Raw genomic sequence first — 18,652 nt, forward strand, 5'->3', positions numbered from 1 at the left:
GTTCGATGTTCTTGTAAATTATTTCATGCTTGACTACTCGATTAACCCGTGGAGAATCTACAACAGGCGATTGAGCTGAAATATTTTGTTTCGTTTTGGATGAGGCAATCGAAGTTGGTTGTTTTCTTTTGCTCTCTAGCCGAATCAAGAATGATACGCTGTCTAGCCGGATCAAGAATCAATTGAAAATCCTCAGGTAATTCATTTGAAGTCAAATCTTCTGGGTCGAAATCTTTAGGAAGTTCTTTAATAAAATTTCGTGATGTTGAAGTACAGTTTCTTGACGAGAAGTCGATGTGGAAGGTTGATGTTTAACAAAATCTTGAGAAGCCGATTTTATTGAACTTTGTATATATATTTTTTTATCGTTCTCTGTTTTTGAACTCGTTCTTTTGTCGACATTGGTCGCTTTGAAGCTTTTATTCTTGCACCCTTCTCTCGAATTCGCTCAGCTGGAGTTTAAGTCATCTTCGAAATACTCTTGTAGGTTGTTAACTGAAATTAGATTTGGTATTTTTACAATTTAATAGTTAGTGAAATCCATTTGTAGAATAGTATCACGTCGAACCAAACCACTACTGCAAGAAGTGATTGTTGAAGTGAGAGAATAATTGGAAATGGAGAGTCCCACCAGGGGCTCTGTAGCCAAATGCCAGGACACAAAACAGAACCCAACACAATACTACGCATTCCACACAACACTTTTCTGGCTTTTACAGTAGTACTGGTTTTCTTCACAGCGTACATATGGCCAAATATGGGAACCTCAGGTGGCGCCTGACCTTATGTATACTATGTTGCGTTCTTCAATCAGAACCGTTTAAATTTTTAAACGGTTTAATCGAACAGCAATTAAATTCTAACAGTGACCGATTGTCTATTTACTGAACGCTCATTAAGGTTCTCCGACCAGTTTGGCTTTCGTACAGGCCTTGGAACTGAGGCGGCCTTGGTTGAACTTCTCTCCAGAGTAAACAACTGCACTTCTAAATATGCTATGGCAATTTTCGTAGATATCTCTGAAGCCTTTGACTCCCTTTGGTGGGACAGCTTCTTTGCTCGCCTTAGGGCTGCACGATGCTCCTCACAAGTCTACAACTTAACCTGCCACAACTTTCTTCACCGTTCTGTACAAGTCATTTCTGGAACTCAGCAACTTAGTCGTTCTTCCTCTCGAGGATGCCCACAAGGTTCGGTGCTTGGTCCACTCGTCTGGGATTTGGTTCTAGATGAGTGGCTTCTCTATTCAACTCGCAATGCTTCTAAAATAGCATATGCTGATGATCTAACCCTTCTTGTCCTTGGTAATTCTCGTGCTTCTTTGGAAAGTACTGCCAGTAGCATTATGAATGATCTGTGCTCTTGGTCTGTTGTTAATAAACTTACCATTTCTCCTAACAAGACTAAGCTTCTTTATCTTAAGGGCAACCTTAACGTTTTCAGGCCTCCGATTGTTAAACTTTTTGGTCGCTCTCTCTCCATGGTTGACTCGCATAAATGTTTGGGTATTATTCTAGATCGTACATTAAACTTTCAGGAACATATCTTCCACCTTTGTGATAAAATAGCAAAGTATACGTCTATGCTTGTCCGTCTTTCGCATCAATCCTAGGGTATTAACCATCATACCCTTCGTCTTTTGTACAAAGTGGTGTTTGTTCCGATTTGTGCCTATGGCGCTGGCGCCTGGTTTTGGTATACTAAGAAGATTGCCATCCAAAAGAAACTCTCCTCTATCCAAAGACATGTGCTCTTAATGATGAGTCGTACCTGTCGCACTGTCTCGACAGCTGCACTCCAGGTTTTAAAGGGTTGCCTACCTCTGGATCTCCAGATCGCTTATCGATGTTTTTGCCATTCCAGTTGACTTCTTAGACTTCACTGTTAATATCCACTGCGATCCTAAAACCGAAAAAACTCTTTGCTGGAACCACCTGGTTCAACTCTGGCAAGATCGGTGGTCTTTTTCTTCAAAAGGTATGATCACGATAAAATTTATTCCATGTGTGTCCTTTGCCTTACAAAAGTCTATTCTAAAATGGTTCAGTCCGAGTCTCCGCACTCTTTTCCTTCTAACTGGCCATGGTTCCCTTCGTGCTAAACTTGCTATGTTTAATCTGTCTGGTTCTCCCTTCTGTAACTGTGGCAGCCCAGAAGACTGGCAGCATGTTCTTTTCACCTGTCCATATTACTTGGATCTTCGTCAGCCTCTGTCTACTCTGTGTCAACCATTCTCCCCAGGCAATGAGTTTTCTCTCTTGGACTCCAAAGAAAAATTTCATCTTGTGCAAGATTTTGCACATAAAGCCTTTGCTAGACGTGGACAAATCATCAGTAGTGCCCCAATTTCAGGAACTACTCCTATTCAGCTCTACCTCCAGTCCAGACCAGCATCTCTATCATCGCCATCCCGTGATACCACCACCATCTTCACCACCATTTTTCGACTTGGGCAGTTGGTTAACAAACGTGTATGACGCCGAGTGACATCACTGTGTCTTCTTGACTTCTATTTCCTGCTAACCTCAGGCTGGTCCTGAGGCGGGGTCCGCATCCTTACACTGGTGCAGGATGATTTTTTTTTATTATTTTTTTCCCATTTTATTAACTTATTTTTATTTTATTTATTTATTTTTTAGTTATTTTTATCATTAATTTTTCTGATTATTTTATTATTATTATTTTTTTAATTTATTGTTTAAATTAACTTTATTTGCTCATATTTTGAATGATTTCGACATTCAGTACGTGACACTCGAGGTTCGCGCTCAGTTGTGGCCCGCCTCCTCGCTGCGTAGACGGACCACCACCCTGGTGCTTGTTGCTTCCTGATAGCGAAGCGGCCAGAAACAACTAAACAACATAACAAACACATACGCGGCACAAACATAGCATTACACACATTTCTGGCCTTTCTGCAGAGTTTTTGTAACATCCCAGTCTACCACGGCGAAGTTGAACTAGCGTTTGGGAGCCGCTTTACATAAGACGCTGTTATACACTTATAACAGCAACCGAAGTTATGCACAATGTAACGTGTTATGCTTACGCCCGCTACTTAGAAGGTTGATGTTGATTAAAATCTTGAGAAGGTTGATGTTGATTAAAATCTTGAGAAGCAGATTTTATTAAACTTCTCATTTATTTCCTTCTCTATATTTTTTTAATTAGTTCTTTTGTCGAAACGAGAGGCTTTTTCGCTGGCTTTGAAGCTTTTGTTGTTGCATAATATTACTACACGCTTCTTACGTTAGTTACTGAGTTTCATTTAGGAAATGACGTCATTTCCCTCTCTTAGTATGAACGATGCAACATTTTATTATGCAACGTGTCCTGTCCCTCTTCTGTGCAGACGTGAATTTAATAACTACCTAAAACATCGATCAACACGGCCTGTAAACAATAACTGGAGTGTTACCTCTGCTCTGGGGAATTGAACTCTACTTTTGCAATTCTTGCTTTAATCTCAACATTCGACTGCCAGGACTTAGGATTTTTCCTGATTTAATAACATAAAGAACTTTATGCGACAGTAATGTAAACTCTACCGATGTCTGTATTCTTCTTTGTCTTAAAGCGCTAAAGTTCTTATTTCTTGGCACTTCAAGCTTTCCGCGCACTTTTTCCTATGCAGCAACATGTTGTATCATCGTTAGTCAACATCACTGGATATGGATGCTAATACAAATGGCAATACTACTCTATCCGGAGGTAAGACTGCAGAATCACTGCACTTATGCATGATAACTACCATCTTGCTTCCCCTTCGTCCTGATGTGTCTTACTCCCCATCCCCTTTTTCGCCATTTGGAGGGCAGGATTTTTGCAGACCCCAGCTTGTTTCTTGAAGGGCGGAATTTACATATATTCACACACTTTTTTTTTTGTTACCCTTTAGTTTTATGCTAAAGGCGGGATTTTGCTGATGGCTGGGTACGTGATTGCTGGTATCCACTTTCCTTTCAGTCTACCAGCGGATGAGGTTTTTTTTTTTAAAGAATGATCTGAAACTCGCTTTGGGGTTTTGTACAGAATATTCGATCAACTACGGTTTAAGTCAACTCGTGGCCCTATCTTCTCGTGGCGTAGACGAGCAATGGGCAGGCTTTCCATGTGATCGCCTTCCTGGTAGCAAAGTGTACGGAAACAGCACACGCATACACATTTCTTGCATCGTGATGACTGTCATAGTGGACAACGGTGGTTCCAGAACTAACGCCCTACTTAAGATAATATACGTGTGTACGTGGGGGGGGGGGAAGTAAATCGATATCACATTATGGAAAACTGTTTGTGGGAGAATTCCGGGACGTGTTCTCATAAGAACTACTCCCCCCCCCATTCCAAATTAAATTTACCATTTCTCAATGTTGTTTTATGTATTCTTAAGAGATTTCAAGTGGACTTTCGACTTCAGGATATAAGCATATCGCTCGAATGAGTGATGTGGAAATGTTACTTGTGATTCTTATAATGCTTTTTGTGCTACCAAAAGCATTTTCATGATCCGAAGTCTATAGACGTCGTATGTGTATGATTGGGAAGGAAGCTATTAATGAGGCGTGAAATAACATTAAGCGTGACGTAAGTGATTACAGGCGAACCTCAACGGCGTCTTGTTATGCCACACAGTATTTGTGTCATGTGATTTCGATGTCTGAATACTCATATTGTCATATTCCTTTAGCTCTTGTACACACACCCATGGTTATCAGGAATGTGTCATCAAGAGTATTATTAGCTGATATCTTCGCAACTACTTTGCAGAGCAATACTTTTCCACTAAGCATCGTTCCATTTTCTTGATACTTCAAAAGATGGTCGACAAGATTTCCACACAAGTTTATGAGTGAGTTTCAGTATTTTACTGTTAATAATGGTCAACATATTTATGTAGCAGAGCAAAAATATACAAAACTTATTTTTAACGCAGTACACCGCCAGTTAGGTTTTTCAAACTTCAAGTTTTCGATTTGGGAATTTACGCCACAAACGTTATGTTCAGTTTCCTGGAAAACATGGTAGAAACCAATTCTGTTCCTTATACGCATAAAATGCCAACGTATTCTGAATATTTCCTATCAGATTCCACACAGTATCGAAAAAAAAAAAAAAACGAGGCACTTCAGGCAGCTTCTATGAAACCTCTGAGATTAACTTTGAGACTGTCTCAAGTCACTCTCAGATGTTTGAGACTACTTCTGATACTGGTCTTTGCAGAGCAAAGCACCACTTGTGACACCGCTGTTCCATCGTCAATAGAGCTCTGGCTCTACTGACGACAGCGTTGCATTTCCCAAGAGCACAGGCAATATTCAATAATTAAAACCTTAGGCAATAAATAATTGCATTTTTGTAAGTATTGTAAATAATTGTCATTCTTTCCTTTTTGTACTCTTCTAGTCGATCGGCTGTGAAAAAGACACAGCCGATCGACCAAATATTTTCAAGAATAATAAACGGATTTAATAATAATAATAATGTAAAAGAACCCTGGATAGAGGCAAGAAACCCTACCAGAATCATTGAGCTGTGCATCTCCTACAGAATATACGAATTCATTGCAACCGGTTTTTTGAAAGAAAACCTCATCAAGCTAATGGTCAGGAATGCCACAGATTTATTTTCAATATCCTGAACAATATTTGAATTAACATCAGCAAAGAACAGTTATTACAAGAAATCAACGCCAATCAAGAGACTGATCTGCTTTCGCTGGAGAGACATGCAAGACCCCTCCCCCATGTCGATGATCTAAAGACCAAATATATATATATATATATATATATTGGCCGAAAGTCCCTTAAAAATACCGAAGTTCTGGCTTCTGAAGTGGGCATCGCATAAGCCAATTACCTCCCTGCCAGTGAACAAGAAATGGCTTATGAAGTACAAATACCATGGCTCCCTAAACTGATCGATAGCAAATTGCTGCATCTGCCTTTAAGCCCTTAGTAGGTATCGCATGCCAGCGACCCATTCCATTGTGACAGTATTTCCTACTGGTACAAGCACTATAAATAGTTCAGGTCCTCGATCTCACTCACTAGATTTATACAAGTTGGTTAGTTTTCTGTGAGCCCTTCAATCAGCTAGTACATGTTTTCTTGGTTGTTAAACTAAGAAAAATAATAATGCTTTTGTCCAATTTGAAACTGAAAATGATAAATGATTTTTCACTTTTATCGGATAGTGATATTTCAGGAATAAAATTAGACTTCATTACTTCTTCACCCTCACGAAGGCTTTCCTTGGTTGAATCATCCCCCACACAGTGATGCGTTCAGTTCTAAAATAATTAAATTGCTGAAGTATTTATTGATGTACTTCAGCGATGCACCCCGATGCTTATTATGATCACGGATAATGTTATCAGTTTTATGACGTTTCGCTCAGATGTATACGAATACGTATGAAAAACGATATTTATTTTAATTAGCCTTCGGTTTGTTATCCTGCGTTTTACCTTATCCTGCCTTTACCTTATTTATTGCGGTTTACGCATGTTCAGCGGAAGTGACTACATAAACATCCCTAATTGTTCTTGAACTCAGACATTGCGTGTCCAACTACTGCTGTTTTTTCGTAAAATTCGCATTTTGTTTCGTTACTCCGTAAAAGAAAGTACGTATTATTTACCAGTCTGACTGTTTTACCGTAGGGAATAACCCTTTTCTAATTTTTGATTTTGATAATTTATTTATTAGTTTTTAATAGTCTGTATGAATTTCTAGAAGCATCGAGTTTCCTTTTAATTCATGACTTTCTCGAAGAAAGAGTGGACAGTCAACTTAGTGTTTTATATTACTTTATTCTCATGTTTTCTTTCTGTCCCCTCCCAGCTTTTTATGTGAGAATTTCCACTTTGTATCAATAAATAATACCTGAACAGCTGCATTCTTGTGTCTTCGGTTTCGTTGTCAGATAGCTGAGTCCCCAGTTGATCACAATAAGCGGCGTCTACTGTACTTACATAACTTATCTTAAGATCATTTTAAAATGCTTTTATACCAACCAGGGCCTTGCATTACATTCAACGCCTCCCCTCCACACACACACACTCACACAAAGAAAGAAAGGCACTGTAACCAGCCGGTGCTGTTTTCGAATGATGAAGTTTTGTACATTCGTGGAAATGAATGTACAAAACTTCATCATTCGAAACACATCAGCAGTTCGACTGGTCACCCTTCCGCAGGAGAAATGGTGGACTACATTATAGCGGCCGGAGGTTACGGACATGCTCTTCAAGTGTGACCTCAGTGTAGAACCGCCGTGTGTCCGGATATTTTTTGGGGGATAGCGTAATTTTATAATTTTTATTTGTAGTTTCATGATGTGACTTGAGGGCAGAACCAATTGATGTATTGATGTCCCCTTCTAGAATCGAATCTGATGCAAATTATTCCTTTAATAATGTCCATATTATACTTCCTTAAAATAAAATGAAAAAATTGTTGCCATTAGCTTTGGTAACAGCCTCCCCCGAGTGCTAAGCCCCGCAAGCTAGCTGACTGCAAAAAAAAAAAAAATCAAAAAAAAAAAAATCCAGATTCTCCGTTTCTCGTCTTTGATGTTAGCAGTTAAGTTGCATGAGATGCCGGGAACTTCCTGCTTTAGACGATAGCATAGTCCTTTGAAGATTATTTGCAGGTCTAGTGGTAAGACTCCAGCAAGGACCTGCAGAGCGGCAGAGGACACTGTCCTGCAGGCCCGGGCATGGCAAGCAGCATAATCCGTTGAATGGAGATGAGCTTGGAACGGAGTTTAACATTAACGGCTCTATGGAAGAATATGTTGAACTCCCGAAGCATATGTTGTTATTGGTACGAGTTCTGCTGTATAATATAGTAAAAGAGTCTTCCTATTTAGTCCCCAGTCCGATTTGAAAATTCGGATAACTGCTGCAGTGAACTTCTTAATCTTCGAGGCGAGGTGATTAATATCAGAGGAGAAGGTTAACCTGTCATCTAAAATTACCCTAAGATATTTTAATTCAGGAACAAAAGGGATTTGCTTTCCCTCTATCTTTATATTTGGAGGTCTTCTGTAATCTAACTTGCCTTTAAAAACCATCAGTTTTGTTTTTGTGGCAGATATTCGCAGTTTATGTATACTTGATTAGCTCAGAAAGAGTTATATTGGTTGATTATTCTAGTTGAAGACGCATTGACCTGGAATTAGAAGAACCAAATCATCGGCGTAGGCGATGGCTTTTTGCGTGAGCCAGCTGTCTAAAACTATGTTCCAGAAGAGGGGTCCCCGAACTGATCCCTGTTCTGGGACCCCTCTTCTGGAAGGAAGGGCATCTCAAGGACCATCTCATCCTCTTGAGATGGTCCTTGAGAGAGACTGCTGTTTCGAGATTACTTGGATGAGTCTATTTTGGAAGTAGTTTCTAATAGACACTGAAGTCTATTTTGGAAGTAGTTTCCCAAGCACGCTGAAGTTCAGCGTGCTTTGGAAATCACGATAAGGAACAAAAGCGCTGCCCACACGTTTAACAATTACTCGTTTGCGGGATAAATTTGAGGAGCATGGAACCATTCAGAATACCAATAACTTAGCATGTGGCAGGAAGAGGACATCCAGAAGTCACGAAAACGCTGCACCCCCCAAGAAAATCAACAAGACGGTGTTCACAAGAGGTAGGTTTAAACTATACAAGTGTTTTAGAATAATGAAGGAATTAAACTTTAAGTCGTTTATACCTCGATTAGTGCATGCAATCCAGGAAGATGATCTGGATCGGCGATTGCAATTTTGTGAGCAGTACATTGAAATAAATGGAGAAAATCATGCTTTTCAGGATACAATTGTGTAGTCAGACGAGGCCACGTATAGAATGAATGGCCATTGTGAACGTCTTAATTATGTTTACTGGGCCACTGCAAATCCACACATCACTCTACAGAAAGATGTCAATCTCCCAAGCAATACTATGTAGATAGGGCTCTCTTCACGTGTAATAATTGGTCCCTATCGATTCAATTGCACTTTTATTATCTGGATATAAGCTTATGTAGCATCAGCAAAAAAAAAAAAATTCACACAACCATTCCCCCTAAAAGTTTGTCCAGTTCCTCCCTGTCTTCCACAACGACAGTTTGTTCCAGCAATTAACCACCCGCTGGCTAAAGGCAAATTTCCGCACATCTATTCTACAACTGTCTTTCCTCGATTTGAATTAATGCCCACACAGGCTCGTAATCTGAGCGAGCAGAAGAATCCCATCACAATTCAGCGTGATCAACCCATTCAAGGCCTTATACACCTCAATCAGATCACCTCGCAGGTGCCTAGTCTTCAGCCGGTGCAATTTGCAGAACGTAAGCCTTTCTTAGTAAGAGGACATCTTTGTTCCCCTCACCAATCTTGTTGCCTTCTCTGTACACTCTGAAGCAACTCTACATCCTTCCTAAAATGAGGCCTCCAGACCTGTATGCAGTACTCAAGGCGTATCCTGACCATTGCCTTATACAAAATGACAATCACATCCTTTTCCCTGCTAGCAAAATTCCTATATATAACATTGACAATACCCCATGACATGCTCTGGCAGCCTCTCTGCCTTGTTCAGAAAACTTCATATCTGGCGGCACAATCACTCCCAGGTCTTTTTCGTTTTCTACCACCCCCTAAGCGTAGTACTACACAGTTGGTACATTTCTCTGGAGTTATTACCCATATGCAGTACTTTGCATTTGTCTATGTTAAACTTCAGTTGCCACTTCTTAGCCCATCTGCCCAAATTTTATAGATCCTGTTGCAGTAGTACACTGCCATTACTGTCATTAACAACCCTGCCAACCTTTGTATCATCTGCTGCAAACGTCAACACTAAGCCTGATATACCTTCATCAATGATAAATATACAAAACAACAGTGGGCCCAACACCGAATCCTGTGGGACTCCACTAATAACATTAGTCCACGAAGAACAGCGTTCACTGTTTACCACTCCCTGTCTTCTGCCACTGAACCACCCTTTTATCCATTGTAGCAACTTACCCTTAATACCATTCTGCTCCAATTTGTACAATAGTCTTCCATGCGCAACAGTGTCAAAAGCTTTCCTGAAATCCAAGTACAGTATATGATATCAAAATTATTTTTGGCATCCACTTCCTTTGTAATCATATCATAGTATCCAATGCAGTTTGTCAGACAAGGCTTTCCCTTAACAAACCATGCTGCGTCTGAATTATTGCTGCGGTCTTGTCTAGATGATTCTGCAATGCATCTTTAACCAGTGACTTCATTATTTTACCCGGAACAGGAGTTAAACTAACTGGTCTGTAATTACTCGTGTCACCCTTCGATCCCCCTGTGTGGATTGGGGACACATTTGCACATCACCAGTCCGTGGGGACCTCCCCTGAGTCCAAGGATACTCTCACAATTATGACTTAAGTGTTGTTTACTTCCTTTGCTACCTACTTTAATATAACTGGACAGATCCCATCAACCCTAGGTGCCTTTCTTACTTCAACAATTTCTCAACCGCTTCTTCGCATGATTATTCTTACAGCAAAAAATTACGAGTGTGAAAGAATCAATTTAGAAATTTTACAAATGATGCTTGGTGATCCATTACAATATAAGAGTGTTAACACAATTATATCTGAAAAACCTTTGCGATATCTAACCTGGACAGCCTCAGTTTAAGTTTACTACCCAACATTTTAGAGTTGAAATTTGTTATTTTATTGCGGAATATTGCAATTTCAGGATTGATCAGTGGTATGAGACTTATAGTCAAAGTTATTTAATATCTATATAACATCGGTGTAGATACATCGTAGATAACTCTTAAGAAACTATGATGGTAGTGTGTGAGGCATCATTTGCATTGCATCTCATATTATGCTCTTCCTTCACAACGAGTTGTCATGATATTGCACTACCTCGAATAAGTAACGCTTTACTAATAGAGAAGGCTATTATTACTTATTCTCAGTGAGTACCATCACCCAGACGGCACCGTTTCAAAGCTATTGGTCTATCATCGGCGATGTCTGCAATAGCAGGGTACCTGCCCGCCCGCCCGCCCGCTCACCCATGATAGGATAATAGCTTTGAAACGGTGCCGTCTGGGTGGTGGTACTCACTGAGAATAAATAATTCGTATTCGGCTGGCTTTTGAGATATGGTAAGATTTAAAATGAAACGTGGGTTTTTAGTGGAATTTTTATTATTCTGCCCTGTTTAGTAATATTTCTAAGATGTACAGTATTTGAAAATTGCGAAATTTTCGCAATGGGTACCGCTAGTTTATATTATTATCGCTATCTGTAGTATCTCATGAGAAATGACCAAACAATTTTTTTTTAACATAAAGTCGTTTATTATGATATATTATACACTTATTTACGTGGCTGTTACTCATACAAAGAAAACTCAAACATCTCATACTACATTCAACAGTTTTCTTTAAACTGCACGTTCCTTTCCTCCTTTCACAAATATACATCTCTTACTTATACATTTTGAACGTTACTACTCAGCATTTAATACACTTCAATCAATACTAATCCTCTCGGCAGCTTCCATTACTTACTTAACCAGTTAATATTACCGCGCAGTTAATATTACTTTGCTAATAGAGTATTTTCTTGTCTCACATATAATGTATCCTGTAAACATTTGATATCATTAAACACTCCTATGAACCGCCCTTTTTCATTTACTATCATTAACAGTTATTTCCTTTACCTATTAACACTTTACTTAGTTATTTTCATGACATTTTTTCCTCATCTTATATAGTAATATTTTTTCTTCACTAGACAGTAGCATCTTCGGCCATTCCTTCTTTTTCACTTCTGCTCCTTTTCTTTTCTTTGTTTATGCCTCACTCGCAGCACGATACTCTTTACAGCGTTACTGCTCTGTCTCTCTCTCTGCACTCATTCGCTTCACTCTTTTCTCACTTTCACAACTACATTTCTTCTCTTACAGAAAAAACCTTTTTTTTTGTCGCGAAAGCCCTACTTACTTCTCTCACTAATTTTTGTCCCCACCTAACTAATTTAAACAGATCAATCACTGTGTTATCTTAACTTCTTTTCTCTCACACTTTACTTCTCGTTTTGCCTTCCCAGAATCCTATCATCCATCCAATTGGACTCCGTACTGACAATATTCTTTTCACAAGATCGAACCAAACCCCTTCCAAAAATGACTAAATGCAGCGTCTTAAATGGCGGTACGAGAGGTGGGGGGATTAAATTAATTGACTACTGCCTTGTGCACCTTTTAAATTTACCTTACTTTGCTTTGTCTATGTTTTTGATTCTTTTAATTTGACCTTCTCCCACTATCTTAAATATTTCTGAATTGTTGTTCTTTGTTCGTAATTACTTTAATTGGATATTTGTAAGACTGTCTTTCTGCGCTGTCAGGATTGGTTGGTGACCGATTTTCATCGGCATAACACCAACTGCAAAGTATTCTTAATTACTAAAAGAAAACGAAAATCAGCGAAATACGAATGTCTCAGAATTTTCTTAGGTTTTTCTTTGATTCGGTACCATAAATGGCCATTTTGTTCAAATTATTTTTTTTGAACAAAACATAAGTAATTTATGTCATTAGCACTCCCCCCTCTTTTTTTTTTTTCTGCAGTCCCTGAAAACCTACCTAAAGTTTTAGTCCCCAGCTTGCTAACTTTATTCTATTGGCTTTTTTGAATCGTTAAAATTAAGTAATAACAAAATATTAGTGTTTATTTTTATTTTTTTTTATTTTTAAACAAATAAAATGTACTCTACCCTCGAAAGAGGAGGTGCACACCCCTTGTTTTTATATTTGATGAACTTTCCTCGATTTAAAAAAAAAAAAAAAAACCTCATATACAATGTGACTTATTCACTCGTTCACTGCAACTATATTTTTCACAGTATTGCGTTTGGTGGTTGTGCTGAGAACCGTGATAACTGATCATAAAGTTTTGAACAATTCCATGCTGCCTACGATGTGTCAGTTCTCTTATGGTGGCCCACGTTCCTTTTGAATAGGCCCGTGGCAAACAGCCAGTGCTGTTCTAGAATGATTCATGGACATGAACGTACAAAATGTGAACTGCCGGCACAGGGTCAGATTCGAAACTTAGGGGCCAAATAAGCACGTTACACATCATGGACTATATTATACCGGGGTCAGAGACGGACACACCATTCAAATGTGATAGTGGCATCTGTACGAAATCGATGTGTGTCAAGACTTTTCTTTTTATTTATTTATTTATTATTTATTTTTTTGGAAGTAGTGTAGTAATTTTTTGTAGTCACATTACTCATAGGCCATTCATTCCTTGAAGAAAGTAATTAATATTCACCTCGCAGTTCATTGGAAATTTCGTATCATCAATAGACGACCTCTTCGTTAAGTAAATATACACGGAAATTATTTGCATATTTTAAAGAGTAGTGTAGGTGCCAGTTCTAAAGACCGACCTGGAGATGGGGGAGAAAACGCCTCTCCTCGAGACTTCGGTCCGAGATCGACTTAGTCGATACAGAGCGGAAAAACCATAGAAATTTTTTCTTATTAATCGAGCAAAGATTTCAATTCGAGTTGTTTCATTTTGCACGTACAAATGAGCCTTACGCACCATTTTCCGAGGCTTCCTTATAATGCCAGCCTTAAATGTCCATGATTGAATGAGGTATATTTTTATTTCAGCTGCATTGCTCTAAACATATTTACAACTATTGTGAGTAAAGAACACGTCTGTACGTGTTCTTTACTCAATAATTGTAACTCATGCACATTGCTAAGTGCTATAGGTTTTCATAAAAAAATAAATTAATTTCGTAAGTAACCCTTTTCTTTGACTATTCATAACGGAATTTTAGTGTTTATTTGTCTCTTCTTTTACTCCTTTGTTTAACAAAATATGCACAATACTCTATAAAAATTATCAGGGAACCTTGTTTTCATACATATTAGGCTTGCCCGGATAAACAAGCTAGTCAGATACAGAAAGCGTATGGATTATGCGGGTTCAGTGCAGCCAGCCGTTTTTCACGGCAAGGTCTTTGGTGATTATGCTGGGAATGAACGCCTACCGTAACATTTTGGACAGTTGCATACAATCTGTAATATCACAGTTCTTTGGTGCAGTCCCATGATTGGTTCAACAGGATAATGTCCCACGCTATACAGCCGCTGTTGTTCGAGAATGGTATATATAAAAAAGTTGGAATGGCCAGCGCAACGTTCGAAACCTTGGGATAGACCACCACTTCGACTGGTCACTGTTCTACTGGAGAAATGGTGGACTGCATTATAGGGACTATAGCGGCTACACTGTGTGTCCCGTTTTAGGTCAATTTGGACAGAACCAAATGATGCATTGCCTGTGAGAAAATGTTCCCATGTAACACCATCCAACATTTCAACATCTTCTCATTGATCCAAAAAAGTTGGAAGGCAATAAAACATATAGAAGCCAAAATTATGGACCAAATCACCAGTACTACCATGAAAATTGAGCTGATTTTTTTTCCAGAAATTTATATGATGTAAATAATCAAATACAATTAATATAATGAAATTTGGCGGTTACTGAAGAAACGATATGTGGGTCACCCTGTATATTTATTTCTTTAATTTTTTAAGATAAGTTTTATTTTAAAGTGAATTGTAACTTGCTATTAAGTAAATATGATTATCTAATTAATACTATTATTATTAAATAACCTTGAAAATTTGTATAAAATTATATCGTGTATATTTCAAAATATCTGTAAACCATCCTGTAATTATTTCTTTAAACTTCCTTATAAAAAAAAAAACTCGCATTTCATAAAGATTTTCTCTCGTCAACGTGAAAGTTTGTTGACATCAATGAACGTCCACACCATTTGCATATTTAATTTAAAGGAGTACGTGTAGGAGTAATTGTGTGTGTCCTATGGTCGATTTGCGGCTGTGAGGGGGAAACCCCTCCCCTCACTACTTCGGACGGAGATCGACTCACTCATACAGAGCGCGATACAGAACAGACTTCCTTAACTCTTCACCCTCGCGAATGTTTTTTCTTTGTTGAATTTGTCCTTACGTTCTGCTGGTCTTCAGATCAATTAAAATACTTTTATAAATAGCAGAGCCGTGCATTAGACGCCATACACCCCCCCCCCCCCACAGAAGGTGACGTTTCTTAAATGGTTATAACGTAATTTAGCAAAATGAAGTCCCCTAAAACTCCGAGATACCGGGCCACAATCGGTAGTAATAATATATGATCGTAGGAAATCTGTTAGGTTTTGTTTGGAGCAATTTTGTAATTCACATTTTGACTGCTAATTCCACATTTTCCGATTTTACTGGTTGAGGGGGGGGGGCGGCTTAGGACATAATTACTAAAAGTAAAGAAAATATCAATCAAATACTATGACCTCAGAAGTTTCGTATCTTTTTTTCGTTTTCATGCATTTCTTCCAACTTCTTTTTGATCAAAACATGAGTGATTTAAATGCCCCCCCCTTTTTTCGGTGGTCTTTATAATATTTTTAAAAAAATTCTCTCTACCTTTTAATTGCACACAGTTTGGAAAAAAAAAAAAAAAAAAAAACAGGCTGCATTAGGCCTTAAGAGTCGTTTTTCAATATTTGTTAATCAATACAACCCTTATAAAATCATTAAGATACTAATTTCTTCCACTTCAAATTTATTAACTTAGTTCTAGAATACATAATTAACACTGTTGCCTATTTTAACTATTAACCGTTAGAATAAATTAATAGGAACTTAGCGCTTATTGACCTTAACATTTTTGACAGTTTCCTGCTGCTGAAACCCACGTTTCTTTCAGCAGACTAACGCCCCATTGCAAACAGGTGATACTCTTCTAGAATAATTCATGGATATGAATGTACAAGAGTTGGAATAGCTGGCCCAGGGTTCGATTTGAAACCTAGGTCTAGATGGCAGTTTGACTGGTCAAGAGCGAGTAGAGAATTACCGGTCATTCGATCCTGTGTAAATACCGTAATATTATTGTAAACTCCTCCGACCTAATCTGTTCCTTGCCGAGTATAAACAGAAAAAGTGTATTTGTTTTTATTTGCTACATGCTAATCAAGTGTGGCAGTAATGTCAATATGAAACCGATCTATGTCCAGGTACTTTTTGGAGCCTAGTGTATTTTATAGTAATTATTATTAGTTTCATAATATGATATGACTTCAGACCAGAACCAGTTTACTTTCTTAGAATCGAATATATTGAACAGAGTAATTACAGATCAGGAAGCCTCCTAGAGAGTTACCAATAGGTTCGGTCCGGTGTACTAACTAGCGGCCGGCCTGCGAACACCGTTTTAGAGCTGTGCCCTCGAAATGTAAGGAAGATTGGATTTCGCCGCGATGTTCATCATAACCTCAAAAGTCATCAATCATACTGCATGATGAAAGAGATGTGGAAGGGTTGACCGGAACTTAGCTCTGAAGACTAAACATGGGTTCCACCACTTCAAGCCTCCAATAAGCAACGTGGTGGTATTGCACCGGTTGATGAAAGTCATCTACCACCTAGTACTGCCTGGTAACACAGAGGGGCGGCATTCCTCCATGTGGTGTGGGCGCCATACTTCGACCCCTGCTTACTTTGGTTCACACCTGGGTGGTCACCCACCATGTACTTGTGCATGGAGGTTATACCCAGGATTACTAACAGTCCCACCATTGTGAAGGTGCAAGCAGAGGATTTGGCTGTCACAGACCGTCCGAACTTTGCCGAAATTGGGTCCACTTGACTTGAGTGTCACCCGAATATCAGTTCCATCAGCGTTTTAGACTCCCAGGTAGCAAGAACAGCTTGTCTGGCATATCTGAGAGAATGTCTGTGACAACCTCAAGGAACAATCGACTGTTTAAATAATGTAAAATACAAATGGTTTTAAAAGAAAAACTTTCGATATAACGAACATCCCTTTCCCCTATTAGTACATAAAACCTAGGGTATACCAGTTTAAGCTCAGGAACGTAAATCAGGTTGGCTATAACACCTCAAATTTCTATTCTGAGCCATCCGATTAAATTTTCTCTTTATGCGAATTTAACCTGACCTATCAAATGTTGAATGTATATTTTATTGCAGATTCCAAGAAGATGGATGGATGTCCACATGGAATGAATCGATTGAGAATTGTTTTTACTAAGTGACTGAAGTAATTGTTTTATTTCAATCAGTATGGTTAAGCACTTTTTGCTGTTAAGATATGTACGGTTGTGTTAAATAGGAGAATTTCGAAAATATCAATTTTCTTTAATAATTATTTATCTAAGAGAGAATGTGTGGAGATGTGTCTCTGTATTCGGTGGAACCTCCAATTATCACTATCCCCAGCCAGGGTCTGTTATAATAATTCTACAAAATCCTCCGAATAATGGGCAAGGGATTGAGGAATGGAACCTCTCCATAATGGCAACAGGGAGGTTAATAATCTCTTTATCTATTTGAAAGTTGTGAATTTGGTGCAAAGTGACCAACAGTAGAAGAAAAAAATTAAATTTTAGTGTCATGAGAAGCAAAATCTATGCCATCGTCAGTTAGCTTAATGTTTTTCGTGGCCAACAGGATTTAAACTCCTACTGTTCAAAACATTAGGAGGTCAACGAGAATAAAGATCATTGCAAAATACAGTACAAGGGTATTTATTCTCACAGCATAGCAAGGATTTTGCCGTGATATTGCACTACTTTCTAAGAAATGGTTAATATAACAAAAATCTGCCATTTATTTAGAAGTTGAGGCACGGGTGGTCCCTCTCCTCCCTGTGTGGTACCATGACAATTCGTTGTGACGGCAAAGTTTGTTTGCGGTGAGCAGTAACACTAAAGCTTGGTGGCAGTTCACATCGTGCATCTATTTTGTTACTAGAGACCATATGGAACTGATGGAGTTTGCCTCTTCAATCTGTTTTAATGTCAGACAGCCATTTAATGTCTGGTTCTTTCTATAAGTTCATGTTTCTTCTGGCTACTGGTTTTGAGTATTACATCCGAAAATTAAACACGCTGTTAATAGCAGTGTCTTATCTTTCAGATAAATGGAGCTAAACTTCCTGGAGATGCTACTTGTCTGAAACTAGTGCAATACCAAGAAATTTATTCTGCTATGAGCATTAGGATCGTTAACTAGGCAGTTTAAAACCTGCTTGAAACGAAACATACGAAAGCCTTCCTAGCTTCATATAATTTCAATTTGTCCTTGTATAGTAACAATTTCTTTCTGGGTTTAATGTTATAATACAGAGAGAATATTTATCAACGCTGACAAAAAAAAAAAAAAAATGTAAATTCTAGTTAAAAAAAAAAGTAACTGAAAACTGATTCCTTCAAGGAAAAGGCTTTAAAATAAAAATAAAATCGTTTATTATGAAAGTGACTGCTTGACATTTTTTTGAAAAATTAATAAGGTTGGCTGCCTTTGTCATTTATTAGATTCTATCGGGCTAATGAGTTTATGGTTAAAACTAAAATTTTATTACAATATAAAGCTTATACATTAGACAGGAGTGCATAGAAACCCATAGGTAGGGTTATTCTTGTTAAATATACACAGGAAGAGAATGGTTTCAATGATACTAGCAAGAGCCTTCAAATATAATTTCAGGGTTTGGCAGTAAAATTGCGGAGAGGTG

This window comes from Mastigoproctus giganteus, chromosome 12 (genome assembly GCF_048544385.1).
Source record: "Mastigoproctus giganteus isolate SK-2022 chromosome 12, ASM4854438v1, whole genome shotgun sequence".
NCBI lineage: Eukaryota > Metazoa > Arthropoda > Arachnida > Uropygi > Thelyphonidae > Mastigoproctus > Mastigoproctus giganteus.